This window comes from Nicotiana sylvestris, chromosome 6 (assembly GCF_000393655.2).
Source record: "Nicotiana sylvestris chromosome 6, ASM39365v2, whole genome shotgun sequence".
NCBI classification, from domain to species: Eukaryota; Viridiplantae; Streptophyta; class Magnoliopsida; order Solanales; family Solanaceae; genus Nicotiana; species Nicotiana sylvestris.
The window spans coordinates 126,039,962-126,064,155 of record NC_091062.1 but is presented as its reverse complement, the minus strand read 5'-3'; positions in this window follow the sequence as shown (position 1 = coordinate 126,064,155).

Here is a 24,194-nt window from a genome sequence, read left to right as displayed (position 1 = left end):
TTGGGACAGTCTGGAGGACTTGAGGCTGGATCTTTGCCTATGGCTTGAGCACCGAGGTGCTGATTGTGTGAGCAAGTATTTTTGAACGTATATGTTTGGTATTGTCCCTATTAGTGGAAGTGACGGCTGGATAACTATGTGATGAGTATGTTGGTACTGCGAGATGTATCCACATGATTTGGAAGTGATGAGAAAGTCTGCTAGAGGATAGAAGAACTATTAGGTTCTTGAATTCCATCTTGATTCGAGGTATAGCCCCGAGTTATAGGCGTGTGAAGGATCTTTTCATGTTTCCCAGTTGTGAGTGAAGTAAATTTCATGTTGCGGTATGAGTTCAGACTCAGGAAGACTAAGTGACTGCGTACAATTTATGACTATGGAAGGTATATAGAAATGTTAGTTAAAGGCAAAGCAGGTGGGTTGTCTCTTGCGAAATGTTCTAAGGTTTTACGATCCTTATGTGTCTGTTAGAAGATCTCATTTGCGAGTGAAGGATATGTGTTGCAACTTAAATTGGGTCGCTTAGAGAGTGGGTGTAACTGTTGCGAGAGTGGAATGCGAGATTTGCAGAAGAGTTAAAATTCTAGATGATCTGTGTTTTCACAAGCTTATAAAAGATTTGAGTTTAATCTCACTATGGTATCATGGCATTAATAGAGTATAATCGTTATGAGTTATTGAGTGTGTGCTGATCTATGGCTTCGAGCCAAGTGGGGGAGTCTGCTATTGATTAGGCGATTGCACGGTTAGGTACTATGTTGGTTCCAGTTTGAGGCGTACTGGTGAATCAGTTATGGCTTGCGGAAATTGAGACCGAGGATGGCTCGAGTAAAGGAAAATTTTGATAGAGGTTATATTATGCTTCATAGGGTATGAGAATCACGGAATGTCTTGAGTTGTTGTTGGTAAATGATGCTCGGTGCATAGAGCAGGAAGTTGATTGGTTGTACTGGAATGAGGTTACATTCTGCGGTGTCAGAGTGCTAGTGAGGCGCAGGTTGACGGTTCGTTTGATCAGGATAATTGCGGTTTGAGTAAAGTGGATGACTCTCGGGAATGGTTCTAATGGGTTCAAGACTTTCAGGTATAATTGAAGATTTTCAAGTGTATAATTGGGCTAGAAACTGAGGTTTGCATTAGAGGGAGCCAAGATTTGTGTCACTTCTATATCAATTATGGGATCCTATGTATCAGTATTAGGAAGGTAAAGGTAATGGATTTAGATTCGCAGGAAGTTTCCTCAGAGTAAAGTATTTTGAATATGGTGCCTTTGGGAATAGATAAGAGAGTATTCAGCAGCTTATGGGTCTCAAACGATATGGCTTTATGATTGGGTCCCGCGTGGTAAGTCTGGGTTGAGGAATTGTGGTGCTACAGCAAGAGGGATATCAAGTTGAAGGTAAATCAGAAGGAAACTCAGATAAATGGGATAGCTGGGTAGTAGGCTGGATCGGTAGGGTAAGAATATGATTAGTTCTTTGGGTGTGTACGGGGTAATGAGTTCCTACAGGTATTTCGCAGCAATGCTCTTAAGTTTTGATGGCTTGCATAACTTGGTCGAGTTAGAAGGATTCAGTTCTGGCAGGTCTGGTTTGTGCAAGGGGAACTCGGAGAGTTCTTGATGGTTTCTACCTTGGTTGGAGATGTATATTTTCTATGGGCATGAGGAGCATGGGATGTATAGTGGTTCTTTGCTAGATGGGATCAATGGAAAGTTCTTGGCTAGTGGAATGCATAGTGGCTTGCGGTTTGGAAGGGATATGAAGTTCTCATGGTTATCCTAGAATGGTATGGGTTATGCGGTATGTTGTAAATGATTGAGAATTGCGTGTGTGAGGTTTCGGTTCGGTTCTGAAAGGAAGGTCATAAAATTCTTAGGCAGCAAGAGCAGTTTTAGATGATTAGAGGAATGATCTTCAGATGATTAAGGAAATGGTATTGCTAATTAGAGTGATTTGACGAGGGTATATGTTTCAGAAAAGGCAATGAAATTAAGTTGATGGTACTTCGGTATCATTGCGGCACTTTCTTGTTAGATCCACTGCTGATATTTGAGTTTCCTGATGGCACAAGGGAATTTTAGAGTATCTTTCGTGGAATGATTGTGTATTTGAGGTGCAGTATACATTCGGACGGCGGAATTGGGATCAGGTGTGTTGATTCATGTGCCATATGGATTTGGAGATAGGGAAGTTCTCATATTCAGGCTATGTTGTGGTTGTGAGTCATGTGTATCGGCAATGTTTAGTGACTATCGGGGTTTGGAGACCTGAGCGGATCTCTTGTGCGTGGCATATTAGATTTTGGATGGGATATTGGGTTCAGATTGGTTGTCTCCATGTTGTGTCATTCTGGACTATTGCGCTAAGGCGGCACTGTTGGCTATGCCGGAAATGCCACGGATTGAGTGGCGAGGTCCGTAGGATTATGCCCTAGTGGAGTGATTTTATATTTTGAGGACCTAGCGGACGGCTGGGAAGGATTGTCTTTCTTATTTAGGCTTTCGTGATGGATGTTAGTGTAGAGGTTTCTACCATTGATTCAGTTCCGGTGGTGAGGGACTTTTCGGATGTGTTTCTTGTGGCTGGGCATGTCATCTGGCAGGATTGTTGATTTCTGTATTGATTTGATGTCGGGCACCATATCGCATGGCACCGACAGAGTTAAAAAGGTGGAAGGAGCAGCTTCACCTTGATAAGGAGTTCGTTGGCAGGCCAATGTGGATGCGTGTTCTAACTTGAGTCAGCTTGGTTGGCTCTGAATTGTATTATTGAGAGAGGTGTTGATTCGTTGGTTATTAAGCGTATTAGTAATCCGAGGAGGCCTATGAGTTACCTTTCCGTGTTGTGAGGCATTAGGATTTGTTGGTTATCAGCACATGTGGTGCGGTGTTATTGGGGTCTCTCAGTAGGATTCGAGCGGGATGAGTATTAGATATTGCTTGGCGGATGGCGCATCTGTTATGCCTTTTCAGGTTGTGCGGTGTTATGTACTTGCTTTACCGTGGTAATGATGATTTACTTTGATTCTAGACATCAATTGCGCGTGGTCATCAATTTTGATCAGAGTGACTTGAGGTGTTCCATGTGGAGCAGTGTTTAGATAAGGTTGCGCATTGCAGTGAATATATGTGGAGGTATGACCTTGCAGGTTAGATTCGTGTGTTCTGTTCCTATGATGTGAGACGGGTTCTCAGCCTTGTGTTGTGGTGGTACTTGTGAGCTTGAGGTACAGCTCTTTCATTTGAATCATTTTCATGATTTGAGTATGTTCAGACCGTTTCTTATTGATGCGCGTATTATGCAAGTTGTGGCTTAGGCCTATATTGATGTGTCATGTCACCTAGTGGTGTGTTGGATTAGAGGAGATCGTTGGGATCATTAACGAATACGAACGAATACGATTTCAGCATGTTGGAAGGATAATATCGAGGTTCAGCTCGGAAATTACTATGGCATTTGCCAAAGGAGAAGTGGCTTCATGAATGAATGATCTGAGAAATGGTTATGGTTTATTGCATGTTTCATTTTCGTTGGCAGTATATAAAAGTGTTGGAATGAGACTTTAGTTGATAAGAGGTTTTCTACCGGTATTCGGTTGTTGTGGACAGCTGCTGTGAATAGAAGTTATCGCTATGAGCGTTTGAGTTACGTGGTTTATCATGTAATTGCACCTGAGGTTGTAGGTATGGGTTATTACAGTTGGTTCGGGCTTATTCTGAATATAGATGTGAGATTCTGATCTTGTGGATGATTTCAGAAATGGAAATGGGGTTCTAAGGTTTATGGGCTAGGTTGGATTGTGAAATTTTAGTTGCATTGTATTATCGGACCTATATGAGATAGGGTGACGTGGGATCACCCCCGGGTATATGCATGGTAAAGTTATTCAGCAATTAGTTGGCTTCTGGAACAACTCTGGGCACGTTCGAGGACGAACGTGTGTTTAAGTGGGGGAGGATGTAACGACCCGACCGGTCGTTTTGAGTTTTTGCACTTTGATTGCCGGTTTTTGGGCATGACTTGCCCCGTGTGATGTGTTATGACTTATGTAAATCATTGGTTTTGGTTTTCAAGTTAATCGGAATGAATTTGGAAGAACAGTTCTCAGTTTGAAGCCTTAAATTTGAAAGGTTTGACCAAGAGTTGACTTGTTTGTATATGATCTCGGATCAGAATTTTTATGATTTGGTTAGCTCTGTTAGTGATTTGGGACTTAGGGGCGTGATCGGAATGCATTTTGGAGGTCCATGGAAGGTTTAGGCTTAAATTAGCGAAATTGAGATTTCGGCGTTTTCCGGTTGATAGGTGAGATTTTGATATAGAGGTAGGAATGAAATTCCGGAAGTTTCAGTAGCTTCATTGTGTCATTTGGGATGCGTGTGCAAAATTTTAGGTCATTCGGACGAGATTTGATAGACCTTTTGATCGAAAGCATAATTTAAGAGTTCTTGAGGTTCTTAGGCTTGAATCCTATGTTAAATTGGTGATTGATGTTATTGTGAGCATTCCAAAGTTTTGAACAAGTTTGAAAGATGTCATGGGATGTGTTGGTACAATTGGTTTGAAGTTCCAGGATTTCTGGGTAGGTTCCGGGATGTTTTAGGCCGAAAATCATAGCTGTAGCAAGTCCAGAAGGGTTGCAGGCCTCGGAACCCACCCCGCGCGGTCCGCACAAAAAGAAGTGCGGCCGCGGTATGTGCTGTGCAGCCGCGGTATGTGCTATTCTGACTGCACAAAATGAAGTGCGGCAGCGGTAGGTGCTGTGCGGACCGTACAAAATGTTGTGCGGCCGCGGTGGGGAATGTTTCACTGGTCCTACTTAGGAAGCTCATATATTTTGATCTACAAAGAATTTTGAGATGATTGAAAAACGGCAGTTATAGCCCTTTGTGTAAGGTTTCCAAAAAGGTAAAGATATTGCAATTTGGACATATGTAGCGAAAGTTATGGCCAAAATACCGAAGTCTGTCACTGCAGAGGAAAGCCTGTGCGGCCGCGGTCATTTTTGTGTGGACCGCACTGGTTTTTTGCGGACCGCGGTCGATTTGGTGCGGTCCGCGGAGGTGGAAATCTGTGGGGTACTCTATAAATATGAGGTTTTGGATTTTATTTGATATTTTGACCAAGAGAGCTCGGATTTTGGCGATTTTTCGAAGGTTTTTCAAGAAATTCATCGGGGTAAGTGATTCTAACTCAGATTTGGCTAGAGTACATGAATCTATCATTGAATTCGTTATTTAATTCGTGATTTGGGATGGAATTTGGGAAGAAAATTGTGAAATCTTTCAAAAATGTAAAATGATGATTTGAAGGACCAAATGACATCGGAATTGGATAATTTTTGTATGGTTAGACTCGTGAGAGTATGAGGATTCTAGTTTTGTAAATTTTACTCGATTCTGAGATGTGGGCCCAGGGCTCGGGTTTTGGTAATCTCGGGAATTGTGTCCTTTGTTGATTGTTTTCTCTTGGGCTTTGTTCCCTTACCATATTGTGACGTATTCGTTCTGATTTTGGATAGATTCGACGCGCGCGGAGGCCGATTTGAGGGGCAAAGGCGTCGCGAGCTAGAGATTTAGTCGGTTCGAGGTGAGTAATAATTGTAAATGATGCTCTGAGGGTTTGAAACTCCGGATTGCACATCGTAGTGCTATATTGAGGTGAGGTACACGCTTGATGACGAGCGTGGGGTCGTGTACTATTGGGGATTGTGATTTGGTCCGTCCCAATTGATGATTTTACCGCGCATTTGACTGAAACTTATATGTTATCATCATGATTTGGGCTGATGGCCATATTTGGGATTCGTGCCAATTATTTAAACCCTTCGGAGATTTTTATTACTATTTTCTCACTGTTTTGACTTACTAATTGAACTCAGTCATGTTATTTTCCATTGTTTTACTACTTAGCCATTTTTACTCCGTTTTGAGACTTAAATGATATTTTAAATGATGTTTTGGCTGAGAAATACTGTTTTACTAATGTCCGAGGGGCTTGTGAGTATTTTTGACTGAGTAAGGCTGGGGGCCTAGTTGTGAGGAACACTGATACTGATTTGAGGCCGAGGGCCTGAGATATGTATGCCACGAGGTGGCTTGTTGTTATTGTTTATGAGGCCGAGGGCCTGAGATATATACGCCACGAGGTGGCTTGACTGATATGATGCCAAGGGCCTAGATTTGATGCCACGAGATGGCTTAATATTGCGCTTGGGCCGTAAGGGGTACCTCCCGGAGTCTGTACACCCCCAGTGAGCGCGAGTACCCATTGTGATGTGAGATATAGCCCGAGGGGATGATATTGTTCTATGTGATAGCCCGAGGGGCTGGTATTGTTCTATGTGATTACCCGAGGGGCTGGTACCGTTCTATGTGATTGCCCGAGAGGCTGATATTGTGCTGAGATATTGCCCGAGGGGCAGAGTTGTTGACATTGAGCCCGAGGGGCGAACCTTTATTTGTTTATCTTTCATATTTACCTATCATTTTACCTATTAAACTATGGTATTTGTGCCCGAGGGGCAAATTTCTGTGCTTCTCTGCACTAACTATTTTGCGTTCATTTGTGTGACCGTTGAAAAGCCATTTTCAAAGAAGTTTAAACTGAGCTAAGATACTTTAAGAGATTTTTACAGCTTCACTACTTTCTTACTAGTTTTGGACTACTTCTATACATCATTTTGATATGTTTTACGTGATTTCTTGCCTTCAGTCTTTATTTATTATTATTACTCACTGAGTCGGAGTACTCACATTACTCCCTGCACATTGTGTGCAGATTCAGGTATGTTTTGGCTGATCGGAGGCAGAGTCATCAGAGTTTAGCATGGTAGCTGTCGGCGTTCGCCACACTGCTTTTCTCTCTCTTCATTTCATTAGTCCGTATTTGTACACTTCGTACTATTAGTTGTAATTATACCCTAGTAGATGCTCGTGACTTGTGACACCCCGTTAGGGCCATGTAGGGTTGGATTTCCGCATTGTTATCTATGTTTCCGCTATTCAGTATTATGTAAATCATGTTTAGATTATATTTGTGTTGATTAACTATTTTAAAAGGCGAATATGGTTGAACTGACTGGCCTTGTCTTCACGAGAGGCGCCATCACGACCGAATTCGGGGTTAGGGTCGTGACAGTGTGTTTGTAGCCCCCAAAAATAGAAACATGTATTGAATTATTTCACCTATGGGGTTAATTCTCTCTTACAAGGTTAGAAAGGAGACTTGCCTCGCTCCGAACCTTCATAACTGGCTCCCAAGTCCTTCCGGCGTCTCAAATCGGTGCCCAACACTCCAAAACTAGTCAATAAATGTATGAAGCCATAAAAATATACTCTAATACTCGCAACAATTCGATTTAAACAATTTTCCAACTCCGCTCGAAAAGTTGATAAAATCACCCCCAGGCCCACGTGCCAGGATTTCGAAATTTTTTGAAGATAAACTTTACCCATAACCCCACGAACTCAAATATATAATTCATTCCAAATTTCATATCTAATTTCGTGGTCAAAATCCAAAATACCAATTTCTAGGTTTCTACCAAAACCCCACAATTTCTACAATTTTCTATGTTTAAATCCTTATAGAAACCATGTATTTAACTTATAATAAGTGGGAATCACTTACCTTGACATAACGCGAAGTAGTTTGGCCTTCGCGAATGTGGAGCTACAGCTGCGAACGCGAAGCAGTGGTGTCTGCAGCCTTTACGAGCGTGAGGCTTTGATCGCGATCGTAAAGAAGGGCCTGGCCTGGGCAGATTGTTTCAATGACGGGATTTGGTCCTTTTTCCTCCATTTTTCATTTGGTTGGGCAATTTTTGGAGCTCTTGCATGGGAGGTTTTCATCATCTATGTCAAGGTAAGTGATTCCCACTTATTATAAGTTAAATACATGGTATGTATAAGGATTTAAATATGGAAAATTGTAGAAATTGTGGGATTTTGGTAGAAACCTAGAAATTAGTATTTTTGGATTTTGAGCACGAAATTGGACATGGAATTTGGAATGAATTATATATTTGAATTCGGGGGGTTATGGGTAAAGTTCATCTTCAAAAAATTTCGGAATCCTGGCACGTGGGCCCGAGGGTGATTTTATCAGCTTTTCGAGCGGAGTTGGGAAATTGTTAAAATCGAATTGTTGCAAGTTTTAGAGTATATTTTTATGGGTTTTCACATTTATTGACTTGTTTTGGAGCGTTGGGCACAAGTTTGAGTCGTCAAAAGGACTTGGGAGCCGGTTATGAAGCTTCAGAGTGAGGTAAGTCTTCTTTCCAACCTCGTAAGAGGGAATTAACCTCATAGGTGAAATAATTCAATACATGTTCCTATTTGTGGGGGCTACGTACGCACGAGGTAAAGAGATTCCATGCGTAACTACTATTATGCCCAAGTCCAGGTAGTCTAGGACCCAAAAGCATGCTATACTTGCGATATTTGTAACCTTATTGTCAATTTAAATTGCTTAAATCATATCGAACTTGGTAAATGAATTTCTAAAAGGTTAAACTTCATTTTCTTGACCGTTAAAAGAGGATTTCCATTTCCTTGGATAATTGCTCTTTTATGAATTCTTGATTGACTATTTGATTGTGTTTTCCTTTTTTTTGGAACGGGCCGAACGCCTTTACAGATTAAATAGATGCATCTATGGTTCGCGCCGTTCGACCCTCCGGCAGTGCACAATTTAAATATTATATTGGATCGGGCTGTAGACCTAGACATGATTTGCGCATGACTTAATTGATTCTTTGGGGATTATTGATAATTGATGTGGCCTCATTGTCCGGAGATATAAATTGTTAAATGATGAAAATAAATTTGGAAATCTCCTATTAACAAAAGAATTGTTTATCTGCTTCATGCTAATGAGTTTACAATCATCTTATAAAATCCATGATTAACTATATTATCGGTATATTATTGTTGGCCATAGTAAGTGTCGGAGTCGACTTCTCGTCACTACTTATTCAAGATTTGACTGTATACTTACTGGGTACGTGTTGCTTTCGTACTCATACTGCACTTGTTGTACATTTTATTGTACAGGCACCTGTATGGCTAGTGGCCTAGTGGGCGCAGCGACATGGTTGACATGGGAACTTAGGTGAGCAACATCTCATATTACGATCCGCAACTAGTAGAGTCTCATTCAGAATATTTGTATTTTCTTTTTTTGTCCCAAATTTGTATTTGGAATAGTTATTGTATTTTATTTTCTAGTAAATGTCCATGCACTTGTGACACTGAGCTCTGGGATGGTTATGGGATATTTAGTATTGAAATTTGAAAAACATTATTATTTATTCTGTAAAGTTCATCTTTTAACTAGTTAAATTGAAGGAAATTTATGATTTAAAAAAATATTAAAATGAGAATTAATTAACTATTTAGTGTTGGCTTTCCTGACAGTAGTGTCCAACTCCATTACGATCTTTAACAAATTTTGGGTTGTGACAACATGATATCAAAGCACTAGGTTCACTTAGGTCTCACGAGTCATGAGCAAGTCTAGTAGAGTCTTGCGATCGGTACGGAGACGCTTGTACTTATCTTCGAGAGGCTACAAGGCTGTTAGAAGCACTTCCCTTCTTGATTCCTCATCGTGCGATTTGATTCCCTTGATACTTATGCCTTCATTTCCTTCAAATTCAATCTTACACGGCATGAAGCGCTTGCTATAAATCGGGATTGAGGAATTTTAATGGTACTACAGATGTGTTGCAGGATGTTCCTCTTTGCGTAATTAATTGTTCTATCATCGTCGCCTCGCGGAAAGTCGTTCTGTCATTTCTGCTTAATATCAGTACTACCTACGATTTTGAGATTTGGAATTGATTGGTATGAAGATTCGTGCGTTGCTATCGCACAATGTTTCTGTAATGGTAAGATACTTGTCTATTCGTCGAGGCAGTGAATGACTTGGGAGGAGGTTTACTCAGTGCATGATTCAAAGATTTAGTATTTTATTTCCGCCAGAGGAAAGGCAATAGGTCTGCGAATGCTTAGTTTGGGTTGGTAGAGTAACGAGACTTGGTATTTTCGAGCGTGGTAGAATTTTCAGTGTCGTCGCCCTTGATCGAATGTGTTAAGTTCGCCGGTGTTATGGTCCTCGTCAAATCTCCCTTGAGGCGGGGTAGCATGAAATAGCATTGGACAAACGGCTATCAGAGATCCCAGTGTGCGGTGGACCAGGATCGAATCAGTGTTCCTGGTATTGATGGCTCGAGAAAGATGATCTTTGGAAGGGTTTAAAGTTAGTAGCGATCTATTGGTTCAAGTGCTACAGAGATAGATTCTTACTTAAGGCAACAACTGGGCAGCGAAGGATGGGGAAGGACATGTGGAAGGTGTCGTGCGGTGGTTAAACTTCTAGAAGGCCAAGAGTGAGAAACATGAGTCGAGTAGTTGTTTAAAGAAGTGAGTTTGACCAAAGTGGGAGAGTAGCAGAGTAGCATATAGGTTCTGTGGTAGGATGACTGCACGCCTTACGAAAAGTTTAGAGTGATTTGGGATTCATGGTGATCAGTGACTAGGTCTACGGAATTAATTTGGAATATTGGCTATTGTATGAGAACCTTTAGGATACAACAGGAAGGAGTTGCTTGATAGAAAGAAGAATACAACATAACCTTGGATTGGAACGTATTATCGCACCTTTAGTTGATGTTCATGAGGAGTGAACCGACTTGTACAACTGGTGAATGAGCACAGCCTCAGGGTGGTTTAAGGATTTCTTAGTAAGGGTACCCAATGCAGCGACATTTGGAAGATGTCGGCACATAATTTCCACATGTGGGTTATCTTCTGTGAGCAGGTTAGCGGTCGCGTGGTATTGATGAAGCTTCTACGAATAATATTACTAGCTACCTGGTAAGAGGTCAAATATGTAAATGTGACTAGTGATTCAGAGTGTTCATGAGATGTTAACAGAAGGAACTTTGAGGAATTTGGGGGGTTGATTATGCAAGATCATGTCAACAATGAAAGAAGAGTCTTGGTGGGTTCCAGGTTATGCAAGGGTAGCTTCAAGCTAAGTGGGAGAGCCTCACTGCCTACGATTAGATTGTATAGTTATCTACTTGTGAGGTTTCTGGTTATCAGCATATTGATGGGTTATCACGACTAAGGGATAAAGAACATCAGTGGTGATTGAGCAAAGGATTTGAGAGATGTGTGCATCAATTGGCCTTAACGATTCATGCCTAGGCTTTGGGAAGACTCAGGATTTATGCTTCGTGTAGAGGTGATTCACAAGAAAGGTGATACAGCCGGGTGCTTCCTTGAGAGAGTGTTCACGTTCTAGAAGAGCCTTGGAGTTGATTATATTTGGGACCAAGTCAGAGTGGCGGACTCTCAGCAACGGTCCTAGTGGATTCAAAGGTTAAAGTGTGGTGCCTAAGGATTTCGAGTCCATAGTATGGTTGAGTATCGAGCTTTTGCAACAGATTATGATAAAGGATCTTGGAGGTAATCCCAAACAGACATCGATAACATTGGAATGCAATTTTACCCAAATTTATGATAAAGGTTCTCGTACAATAGCCAATATTCCAAATTAATTCCGTAGACCTAGTCACTGACCATCATGAATCCCAAATCACTCTAAACTTTTCTTAAGGCATGTAGTCATCCTACCACAGAACCTATATGCTACTCTGTCACTCTCCCACTTTGGTCAAACTCACTTCTTTAAACAACTACTTGACTCATGTTTCTCACACTTGGCCTTCTAGAAGTTTAACCACCGCACGACACCTCCCACATGTCCTTCCCCATCCTTCGCTGCCTAGTTGTTGCCTTAAGTAAGAATCTATCTCTATAGCACTTGAACAAATAGATCGCTACTAACTTTAAACCCTTCCGAAGATCATCTTTCTCGATCCATCAACACCAAGAACACCAATTCGATCCTGGTCCACCGCACACTGCGATCTATGATAGCCGCTTCTCCGGCGCTATTTGACACTACCCTGCCTCGAGGGAGATTTGACGAGGACCATAACACCGACGAACTTAACACATTTGATTAAGGGCGACGATACTGAAAATTCTACCACGCTCGAAAAATACCAAGTCTCGTTACTCTACCAACCCAAATCTAAGCATTCGCAGACCGATTGTCATTCCATCGCCGGAAATAAAATACTAAATCTCTGAATCATGCACTGAGTAAACCTCCTCCCAAGTCATTCACTGCCTCGACGGATAGACAAGTATCTTACCATTACAGAAACACTATGTGATAGCAACGCAAGAATCATCATACCAATCAATTCCAAATCTCAAAATCGTAGGTAATACTGATACTGAGCTGAAACGACAGAATGACTTTCCGAAAGGTGACGACAATAGCCCAATAAATTACGCGGAGAAGAACATCCTGCAACACATCTATAGTACCATTAAAATTCCTCAATTCCCGATTTATAGCAAGCGCGCCATGCCGCATAAGATTGAATATGAAGGAAATGAAGGCATAAGTCTCAAGGGAATCAAATCGCACGATGTGGAATCAAGAAGGGAAGTGCTCCTAACAGCCCTGTGGCCTCTCGAAGATAGGTACAGCTTCTCCGTACCGATCGCAAGACTCTACTAGACTTGCTCATGACTCGTGAGACCTAAGTGAACCTAGTGCTCTGATACCATGTTGTCACGACCCAAAATCTGTTAAAGATCGTGATGGCACCGGACACTACTGTCAGGCAAGCCAACACTATATAGTTAATTAATTCTCATTTTAATATTTGTTTAAATCATAAATTTTCTTCAATTTAACTAGTTAAAAGATGAACTTTACAGAATAAATAATAATGTTTTTCAAATTTCAATACTGAATATCCCATAACCATTCCAGAGCCCGGTGTCACAAGTGCATGGGCATTTACTAAAAAATAAAATACAATAACTGTCTGGAATACAAATGGGACAAAAAAGAAAATACAAAATACTCAGAATGAGACTCTGCTGGCTGCGGATCGTAATATGAGATGTTGCTCACCTAAGTTCCCATGTCAACCATGCTGCTGCGCCTACTAGGCCACTAGCCATATAGGTGCCTGTACAACAAAATATACAACAAGTGTAGTATAAGTACGAAAGAAATGCGTACCCAGTAAGTATCCAGTCTAATCTCGAATAAGTAGTGACGAGAGGTCGACTCCGACACTTACTATGGCCAACAATAATATACCGATAATATAGTTAATCATGGATTTTATAAGTCGATTGTAAACTCATTAGCATGAAGCAGATAAACAATTCTTTTGTTAATAGGAGATTTCCAAATTTATTTTTATATTTAACAATTTATATCTTCGGCTAATGAGGCAACATCAATTATCGATAATCCCCAAACAATCAATTAATTCATGCGCAAATCATGCCGAGGTCGTTCAACTCGATCCAACATAATATTTAAATTGTGCATTGCCAGAAGGTCGAACGGTGTGAACCATAGATGCTTCTATTTAATCTGCAGAGGCGTTCGGCTCGTTCCAAAAAAAAGGTAAACACAATCAAACAGTCAATCAAGAATTCATAAAGGAGCAATTATCCAAGGAAATGGAAATCCTCTTTCAACGGTCAAGAAAATGAAGTTTGACCTTTTAGAAATTCATTTACCAAGTTCGATATGATTTAAGCAATTTAAATTGCCAATAAGGTTACAAATATCGCAAGTATAACATGCTTTTGGGTCCTAGACTATCTGGACTTGGGCATAGTAGTAGCTACACACGAACTCTCTTTACCTCGTGTGTACGTAGCCCCCACAAATAGGAACATGTATTGAATTATTTCACCTATGGGGTTAATTCCCTCTTACAAGGTTAGAAAGGAGACTTACCTCGCTCCGAAGCTTCATAACTGGCTCCCAAGTCCTTTCGACGATTCAAACTTGTGCCCAACGCTCCAAAACTAGTCAATAAATGTCCAAATCCATAAAAATATACTCTAATACTCGCAAAAATTCGATTTAAACAATTTCCCAACTCCGCTCGAAAAGCTGATAAAATCACCCTCGGGCCCACGTGCCAGGATTCCGAATTTTTTTGAAGATAAGATTTACCCATAACCCCATGAACTCAAATATATAATTCATTCCAAATTTCATGTCCAATTTCGTGATCAAAATCCAAAAATACCAATTTCTAGATTTCTACCAAAACCCCAAAATTTCTACAATTTTTTCATGTTTAAATCCTTATAGATACCATGTATTTAACTTATAATAGTGGGAATCACTTACCTTGACATAGATGATGAAAATCTCCCTTGCAAGAGCACCAAAATTGCCCAACTAAATGAAAAATGGAGGAAAAATGGCCAAATCCCGTCATTGAAACAATCTGCCCAGGCCAGGCCCTTCTTCGCGTTCGTGATCAAAACCTTGCGTTCGTGAAGGCTGCAAACACCACTGCTTCGCATTCGCGACTATAGCTCCGCGTTCGCGATGGCCAAACTACTCCAGGCTCCCACTCCGCTTCTTCACGTTCGCGACCCTTGTGTCGTGTTCGTGAAGCTTCCTTAGGCAACCCTCTGCATTCGCGACCTCGGCCTCACATTCGTGAAGTCCAAAACCCAGCTGCCTTAAATTCTTCTTCGCGAACGCGTGACATCCTCCGGGTTAGCGATGAAGTGAACCAGATACCAGCAATAGTAGTCCAAAACAGCCCCGAAATGATCCCGAACCATCCCGAAATACACCTGAGGCCCCTGGTACTTCATCCAATCACACAAACTAGTTCCACAACATAACACGAACCTGCTCGAGGCTAAAATCATACCAAACAAGGTCAAAATCATGAATCACACCCAATTCGAGCTTAATGAACTTTAGAACTTCATTCTTCTACATTAGATGTCGAAACCTATCAAATCACGTCCGATTGATCTCTAATTTTGTACAAAAGTCATATTCGACATTACAGACCTACTCCAACTTCCGGAATTGAAATCCGACCCCGATATCAAAAAGTCCACTTCCGGTCAAACTTCTCAAAAACCTTCAAATTTCTAACATTCGCCAAATGACCCCAAAATAGCCTACGGACCTCCAAATCCATATCCGGATGAGCTCCCAATACCAAAATCACCATACGGAGCTGTTCCCAGACTCGAAATCGCAAACGGACATCGATAACATTGGAATGCACTTCTACCCAAATATTCTTCCAAAATGCTAATTTCCACAATAGGCGCCAAAATGCTCTTGGGTCATCCAAAACTCGATCCGGGCATACTTCTGTCACGACCCGGATTTCCCACCTTCAGGAGTCATGATGGCGCCTACTAATGGAAGCTAGGCAAGCCAAACCTTAACTACTTGCTACACTTTCATTTTTGCCTCTTTTTAACAAACATAAGTCGATAATATGATAAAAGCGGAATTTTAAATAACTAAGCAAAAATCAACAATTATATATCTTAAGGCTATATCTATTACAACTTTTAAAACTTTAAATACCCCAAAACCTGGTGTCACAGTGTCACAGACTGTCTAAGGGTTACTACATACAAGGTCTGAAGAAATACAATACACTATTTCTGAACAAAAGGAAATGAAACAGGAAATAGAGATAGAGGGAGACGCCAGGGCCTGCGGATGCCTGCAGGTCTACCTTAGGTCTCCGAGTGGACTAAAGGAATCCCTCCAACTACTGTCCGAAAGCTGCTCCTGGATTTGCACACAGTGCAGAGTGTAGTATCAGCACAACCGACCCCATCTGTTGGTAAGTGTCTAGCCTAACCTCGGCGAAGTACTGATGAGGCTAGGACTAGACTACCAAATAAACCTGTGCAATTCAAATATATGTACAGCGGAACAGAAATACAGAAAAATGACCAGTCAATGTGGAAGGGGAAAACATGCTGTGGGGAAGATAATAGTTCCGAATAGAATGGCATCAAGTAAGGAAAGAAACAACATAGCTAGAATATCAACAAGGAAGCAGAAATCAATAATTGCACGACATCACTCTTCGTGCTTTTACTCTCAGCCTCACCAAAGCAGTTATATAATAAAAATGTGCACGGAATCACCCTTCCTGCTTTTACTCTCGTCCTCACCAAAACAATCATATAATCAAAATGTGCACGGCATCACCCTTCGTGCTTTTACTCTCTTTCCTTACTATATAATCAATAGATTCGGCACAGAATGGTACGTCGTGCGGCACGACATCACCCTTCGTGCTATATACTCTTTCCTCACAATAACAAACAATGCACGGCATCACCATTCGTGCTTTAACACTCTTTCTCACCCAAACAACAATCACAAGCAAAGGGGCAAGGGAATAAACAAAATAGTAATAGAGATCCCGGCAAGGGAACAATAGTTAAACAATTAAATCCCGGCAAGAGAACAACAAGTAAATCAACAATAACCCTACAAGGATGACAACATAATGATCTCATCTCTTTCTAAATTTTTACTTCACAATTCACTTCACAACTCGAGCCAATGCTCCTCAATGTTCATAGGTCACAATTCTTTCCACAAACTTTATAAAACAATTAGAAATCTTCACCAAGGCATGAATAATACAACGAAATCATGAAAATCACAATATAAGACTCACGGTCATGCTTGACACCAACGTATAGATACTCGTCACCATGCCTATACGTCGTACTCGACAAGAAGCAAATAGCAAATAGGACACAACTCCTAATCCCTGAAGCTAAGGTTAGACCAAATAATTACCTCAATGCAACGAACACAATTCAAGCCTCAACTACCGCTTTACCTCTTGTTTCCACCACTAACTCGCTTGTATCTTGCCACAATTTGCTTAACGATATCAATAAATGCTAAATGAATCAATTCTAATGCATTAAAATAGGTTTTATAAAGATTTTCTCAAAAGTCAAAAATCGACTCCGAGCCCGCTTGGTTCAAACCCGAAATTCGGACCAAATCCCGATTACCCATTTATCCCTGAGCCCGGATATATAATTGGTTTTGGAATCCGACCTCAATATGAGGTCTAAATCCCCAAATTTCAATATTCTTAGGTTTTACCCAATATTCTCAATTCCACCATGAAAATAATTGATTTGAAGTTGAAATCATGTTAAAAGATATTAATGATTGAAGAAAACTAGTTAAAAATGACTTACAATTGATTTGGAGAAGAAAGATTGTTTGAAAAATCGCCTCTTATGTTTTAGGGTTTTGAAAAGTGAAAAATAACTGAAAATCCCGTCTATTTATACCCTCTCAGACCCTCTCCGCGGACCGCATAAAAAGGACTGCGGCTGCGGAGCTCCACCGCGGACCGCATAAAAAGGACTGCGGCTGCGGAGTTCCACCGCGGACCGCAAGAAATCGAGCGGGGTCGCGGAGCCCCCACTGCGGTCGCGGAGCCCCCACTGCGGTCGCGAAGTTTCCACCGCGAGACTTGACTTTAGAGACCTGTAACTTCTCTGAATCTGCAACTTTTTCCTAAGTTCAAAACTTGCCGAAACACATCTGAAACACACTCGAGGCCTCGGGGCTCCTAACCAAACACACGTAGTAACTCAACAACATCATACGAACTTATTCGTGCGATCAAATCGCCAAAATAACCTCAATAACAATGAATCAAACCTCAAAATCAAGAATATTTTTTTCTCAAACTTCATCAAGTATCAAATTTAGCAATTTAGGTCTGAATCACGTCAAACGACGTCCGTTTTAAACCAAACTTTACAGAAATGACTTAAACCATATATAAGACTTGTACCGGGCGTCGGAACCAAAATACGGGCCCGATACCATCTCTTTCTAATCAAATTTCATTTAAATTTCCTTAAAAATTTTCAAAAAACAATTTCCTTTAAAAATTTATTTCTCGGGCTTGAGACCTCGAAATTCGATTTTCGGCCATACGCCCAAGTCCTATATTTTCCTACGGACCCTCCGGGACCGTCAAATCACGGATCCGGGTCCGTTTACCCAAAATATTGACCGAAGTCAAATTTATTCATTTTACAGTCAAAACTTATCATTTTTCACAAAATTTCATATTTAAGCTTTCCGGCTACGCGCCCAGACTGCGCACGCAAATTGAGGTGACTCTAAATGAAGTTTTCAAGGCCTCAGAACACGGAAGTTTCGTTTTAAAACAAGTGATGACCTTTTGGGTCATCACATTCTCCGCCTCTAAAACAACCGTTCGTCCTCGAACGGATAGAAGAAGGAAGTACCTGAGTCGGGAAAAAGATGGGGATAACGGCTCTACATATCAGACTTGGACTCCCAGGTTGATGCCTCAGGAGGCTGACCTCTTAACTAAACACGAACAGAAGGAAAACTCTTCGACCTCAACTGACTAACCTGCCGGTCTAGAATAGCTACCGGCTCCTCCTCATAAGACAAGTCCTTGTCCAACCGGACAGTGCTGAAATCTAACACGTGGGATGGATCGCCGTGATATTTCCAGAGCATGGACACATGAAACACTGGATGCACGACTGATAAGCTCGGCGGTAATGCAAGTCTATAAGCCACCTCTCCCACTCGATCAAGAATCTCAAACGGGCCAATAAACCTAGGGCTAAGCTTGCCCTTCTTCCCAAATTTCATCACGCCCTTCATAGGAGACACTCAGAGCAATACCCGCTCTCCAACCATAAAAGCCACATCTCGAATCTTGCGGTCTACATAACTCTTTTGTCTGGACTGAGCTATACAAAGCCTATCCTGAATAATCCTGACCTTGTCCAAAGCCTCCTAAACCAGATCCGTACCCAACAATCGAGCCTCTCCCGGCTCAAATCATCCAACCGGAGATCGACACCGCCTCCCATATAAAGCCTCATAAGGAGCCATCTGGATACTCGACTGGTAACTGTTGTTGTAGGCAAACTCTGCTAAAGGAAAAAACTGATCCCACGAGCCTCCAAAGTCAATGACACAAGCTCAGAGCATATCCTCCAAAATCTGAATAGTCCGCTCGGACTGCCCGTCCGTCTGAAGATGAAATGTTGTACTCAACGCAACCTAGGTGCCCAACTCTCGCTAAACTGCTCTCCAGAAATGTGAGGTAAACTGCGTACCTCGATCCGAAATGATAGATATAGGCACACCATGAAGACGAACAATCTTCCAGATATAGATCTCAGCTAGCCTCTCGGATGAATATGAGACCGCTACAGGAATGAAATGTGTTGACTTGGTCAGCCTATCAACAATGACCCATACTGCGTCGAACTTCCTCCGAGTCTGCGGGAGTCCAACAACGAAATCCATAGTGATCCGCTCCCACTTCCACTCGAGAAGCTCAATCCTCCAAAGTAAACCACCAGGCCTTTGATGCTCGTACTTAACCTGCTGACAATTCAAACACAGAGCTACATATGCAACTATATCCTTCTTCATTCTCCGCCACTAATAATGCTGCCGCAAATCCTGATACATCTTTGCGGCGCCCGGATGGATAAAGTACCGGGATCTATGGGCCTTCTCTAAAATCAACTCTCGGAGCTCATCCATATTAGGCACACAAACTAGACCCTGCAATCTCAAAACTCCATCATCATCTAAGGTAACCTGCTTGGCACCTCCGCTGCACCGTGTCTCTAAGGACACACAAATGGAGATCATCATACTGTCGATCGCAGATACGCTCCAATAAAGAAGAACAAGCGACCGTGCAGGCCAATACACGACTAGGCTCAGAAATACCCAACCTTACAAACTGATTGGCCAAAGCCTGAACGTCCAAAGCAAGCGGTCTCTCACCGATCGGAATATAAGTAAGACTTCTCATACTGGCTGACTTCCTACTCAAGGCATCGGCCACCACATTGGCCTTTCCCGGGTTATATAAGATAGTGATATCATAATCCTTCAATAACTCCAACCACCTCCTCTGTCTCAAATTCAACTCCTTTTGCTTGAACAAATACTGAAGACTCTTGTGATCCGTAAACACCTCACATGCCACGCCATATAGATAATGCCTCCAAATCTTCAATGCGTGAACAATGGCTGCCAACTCCAAGTTATGAATCAGATAGTTCTTCTCGTGAATCTTCAACTGCCGCGAAGCATAGGCAATGACCTTGCCATCCTACATCAACACTGCACCAAGCCCAATATAAGATGCATCATAATAAACTGTATAATGCCCTGAACCTATGGGCAAAACCAACACCGGTGTCGTAGTTAGAGTTATCTTGAGCTTCTGAAAGCTCGCCTCACACTCGTCTGACCATCTGAACTGGACACCCTTCTGGGTCAACCTGGTCATCGGGGCTGCGATAGATGAAAACCCCTCCACGAACCGACGATAGTAGCCTTCCAATCCCAAGAAACTCCGAATCTCTGTAGCTGATGCTGGCCTAGGCCAGTTTTTGACGGCCTCAATCTTCTTCGGAACAACTTGAATACCCTCTGCTGACACAACATGACCCAGGAATGCAAATGAGCTCAACCAGAACTCACACTTCGAGAATTTAGCATATAACTTACTATCCTTCAAGGTGTGAAGAACCACTCTAAGATGCTGCTCGTGCGCCTCCCAGCTGCGGGAATATATCAAAATATCATCAATGAAGACTATCACGAACGAGTCCAAATAAGGCCTGAACACTCGGTTCATCAAATCCATAAAAGCTGTTGGGGCATTGGTCAACCCAAATGACATGACCAGGAACTCATAATGCCTGTACCGAGTGCGGAAAGCTGTCTTAGGGACATCAGATGCCCTAATCCTCAACTGATGGTAGCCAGATCTCAAATCAATCTTTGAAAACACCTTGGCACCTTGAAGCTGATCAAACAAATCATCGTTCCTCGGCAATGGATACTTATTCTTGATTGTAACCTTGTTCAACTGCCGGTAATCAATACACATTCTCATCGATCCATCCTTTTTCTTAACAAATAACACCGGCGCACCCCAAGGCGCAACACTCGGCCTAATGAAACCCTTCTCAATCAAGTCTTGCAACTACTCTTCAACTCTTTCAATTCAGGCGGGGACATACGATATGGCGAGATAGAAATGGGCTGAATGCCCGGAGTCAAATCAATGCAAAAATCAATATCCCTATCGGGTGGCATACCCGGCAAGTCTGAAGGGAATACCTCAGGAAACTCACGAACAACGGGCACATAATCAATAGAGGGAACCTCAGCACTAAAATCACAAACATATGCCAAATAGGCCAAACACCCCTTCTTGACCATACGCCGAGCCTTCACATACGAGATAACACTGCGGGTAGAATGACTAGGAGTCCCTCTTCACTCTAAGTAGGGCAAATTCGGTAAGGCTAAGGTCATCGTCTTAGCATGACATCTAAGATAGCGTGGTAAGGTGATAACCAGTCCATCCCCAATATAACATCGAAATTGATCATGTCTAGAAGCAACAAATCCACACGAGTCTCAAGACCCCCAATCACCATAATACAAGAACGATGGACTGATCTACCACAATAGAATCATCCACCGGTGTAGACACATAAACAGGAATACTCAATGAATCACTAGGCATGACCAGATACGGTGCAAAATAAGATGACACATATGAGTAGGTAGACCCTGGATCAAATAACATTGAAGCATCTCTATCACAAACCAGAATAGTACCTGTAATGACTGCATCTGAAGCCTCAGCCTCGGGCCTGGCTGGAAGGGCGTAACATCGGGGCTGGGCCCTACCACCCTAAACTACATCTTTGGGACGGCCTGCAGCTGGCTGGCCTCCACCTCTGGCGGCCTGAGCTCCACCTCTAGTACCTCTACCTCCACCTCTAGCACCTCTACCCCCACCTCTAGCTGGTTGGGCGGGCTGTGGAACACCTGGTGCCTGTACCATAGCACAAGAACCCTGATGCTAAGAGCTACTCGGTGCTCGAGGGCAAAACTTGGCAATGTGACCCATATCACCACAAGTGTAACAAGACCTCGGCTGTTGAGACTGCTGATCGGGATACTGCATTTGGGGACCACGACCACCTGAAGTACCATGAGAAACCTGGAGCGCTGACTGAAAGGGCCTAGGAGGATGGCCTCTACCATACGAATCTCGACCTCCGTATGAGGTACCACTGAATCGGCCTGAATGACGGGGCCTCTTATCTGACCCATGGCCGCCTCCCTGTGACAGAACCATCTCAACTCTACGGGCCACATTGGCCGCCTCTTAAAAAGTAATCTCACTCCCAGCCTCTCTATCCATCTGAAGACGAATCGGCTAAATGAGACCGTCAACAAACCTCCTCACTCTCTCTCTCTCGGTGGGGAGTATGATGAGAGCATGGCGAGCTAAGTCGATGAACCTGGTCTTATACTGGGTAACAGTCATGGAACCCTATTGGAGGAGCTCAAACTGCCTCCGATAGGCCTCTCTCTGAGTAACGGGGAGAAACTTCTCCAGAAACAACACTGTAAACTGCTCCCAAGTCAAGGCTGGCGATCCAACTGGTCTCGCTAAGCAATAATCCCTCCACCAAGTCTTGGAGGATTCAGACAAGCGAAATTTAGTAAAATCAACCCCATTGGTCTCAACAATACCCATGTTCCTGAGAACCTCATGGCAGCTGTCTAGATAATCCTGGGGATCCTCAGTAGATGAACCGCTGAAAGTAGTAGTGAAGAGCTTGGTGAACCTATCCAGTCTCCACAAAGCATCGACGGACATAACCGCTCCATCACCGGTCTGAGCTACCACACCCGGCTGTACTGCTCCAACTGCCTGAACCGCTGGAGTCTGAATCTGAGGGGTTACCTGCTCCGGAGTGCGAGTAGCAAGAGTCTGGGCTTCTCCTCCAGCCCAAGAGACGGCTGGTGCTACAGGAGCAAGCCTGCTCGGGTAACACTCTCCATGAGGCCCATTAATCGGACCAGAGCATCCTGAAGAACTAGGGTAGCAATAAATCCCTCTAGGACCTGAGTTGGGCCTACCGGAACTGCTGAAGTCGGAACCTCCTCATCAAAATCAACATGAGGCTCCGTCACTAGGGCTACTGCTCGGGGCTGAGATCTGCCCTTACCTCGGCCTCTAGCACGGCCTCGGCCTCGCCCTCTACCCCTTGTGGGAGCTGCTACTGGGGGCTCGGGCTGCTGAGCGGAGGATGAGGAAGTGTGTGTTCTCGCCATCTATGAAAGAACAAAGTAGAAGTTCAATTAGCATTGAGAAACAAAACCGCACGACAGGAAAGAATGAATGTGAAGTGTTTCCTAACTCTATAGTCCTTGAGGGATAAATACAGATGTCTCCGTACCGATCCCTCAGACTCTACTAAGCTTGTCTGTGAACTGTGAGACCTATGTAACCTAGAGCTCTGATACCAACTTGTCACGACCCGAATTTTTCACCTTCGGGAGTCGTGATGGAGCCTACTAATGAGAGCTAGGCAAGCCAAACCTTAACTACTTGCTGAACTTTCATTTTTGCCTCTTTTTAACAAACACAAGTCGATAATAGGATAAAAGCGGAATTTTAAATAACTAAGCAGAAGTCAACAATTATATATCTTAAGGCTACGTCTATTACAACTATTAAAACTTCAAATACCCCAAAACCTGGTGTCACAATGTCACAGACTGCCTAAGAGTTACTACATACAAGGTCTGAAGAAATACAATACACTGTTTCTAAACAAAAGGAAATGAAACAGGAAATAGAGATAGAGGGAGATGCCAGGGCCTGCGGACGCCTGCAGGTCTACCTTGGGTCTCCGAGTGGACTGAAGGAAGCCCTCCAACTACTGCCCGAAAGCTGCTCCTAGATTTGCACACAGTGCAGAGTGTAGTATCAGCACAACCGACCCCATCTGTTGGTAAGTGTCTAGCCTAACCTCGGCGAAGTACTAATGAGGCTATGACTAGACTACCAAATAAACCTGTGCAGTTCAAATATATGTACAGCGGAAAAGAAATACAGAAAAATAACCAGTCAATGTGGGAGGGGAAAACATGTTGTGGGGAAGATAATAGTTCCGAATAGAATGGCATCAAGTAAGGAAAGAAACAACATAGCTAGAATATCAACAAGGAAGCAGAAATCAACAATTGCACGACATCACCCTTCATGCTTTTACTCTCAGCCTCACCAAAGCAGTTATATAATAAAAATGTGCACGGCTTCACCCTTCGTGCTTTTACTCTCGTCCTCACCAAAACAATCATATAATCAAAATGTGCACGGCATCACCCTTCGTGCTTTTACTCTCTTTACTC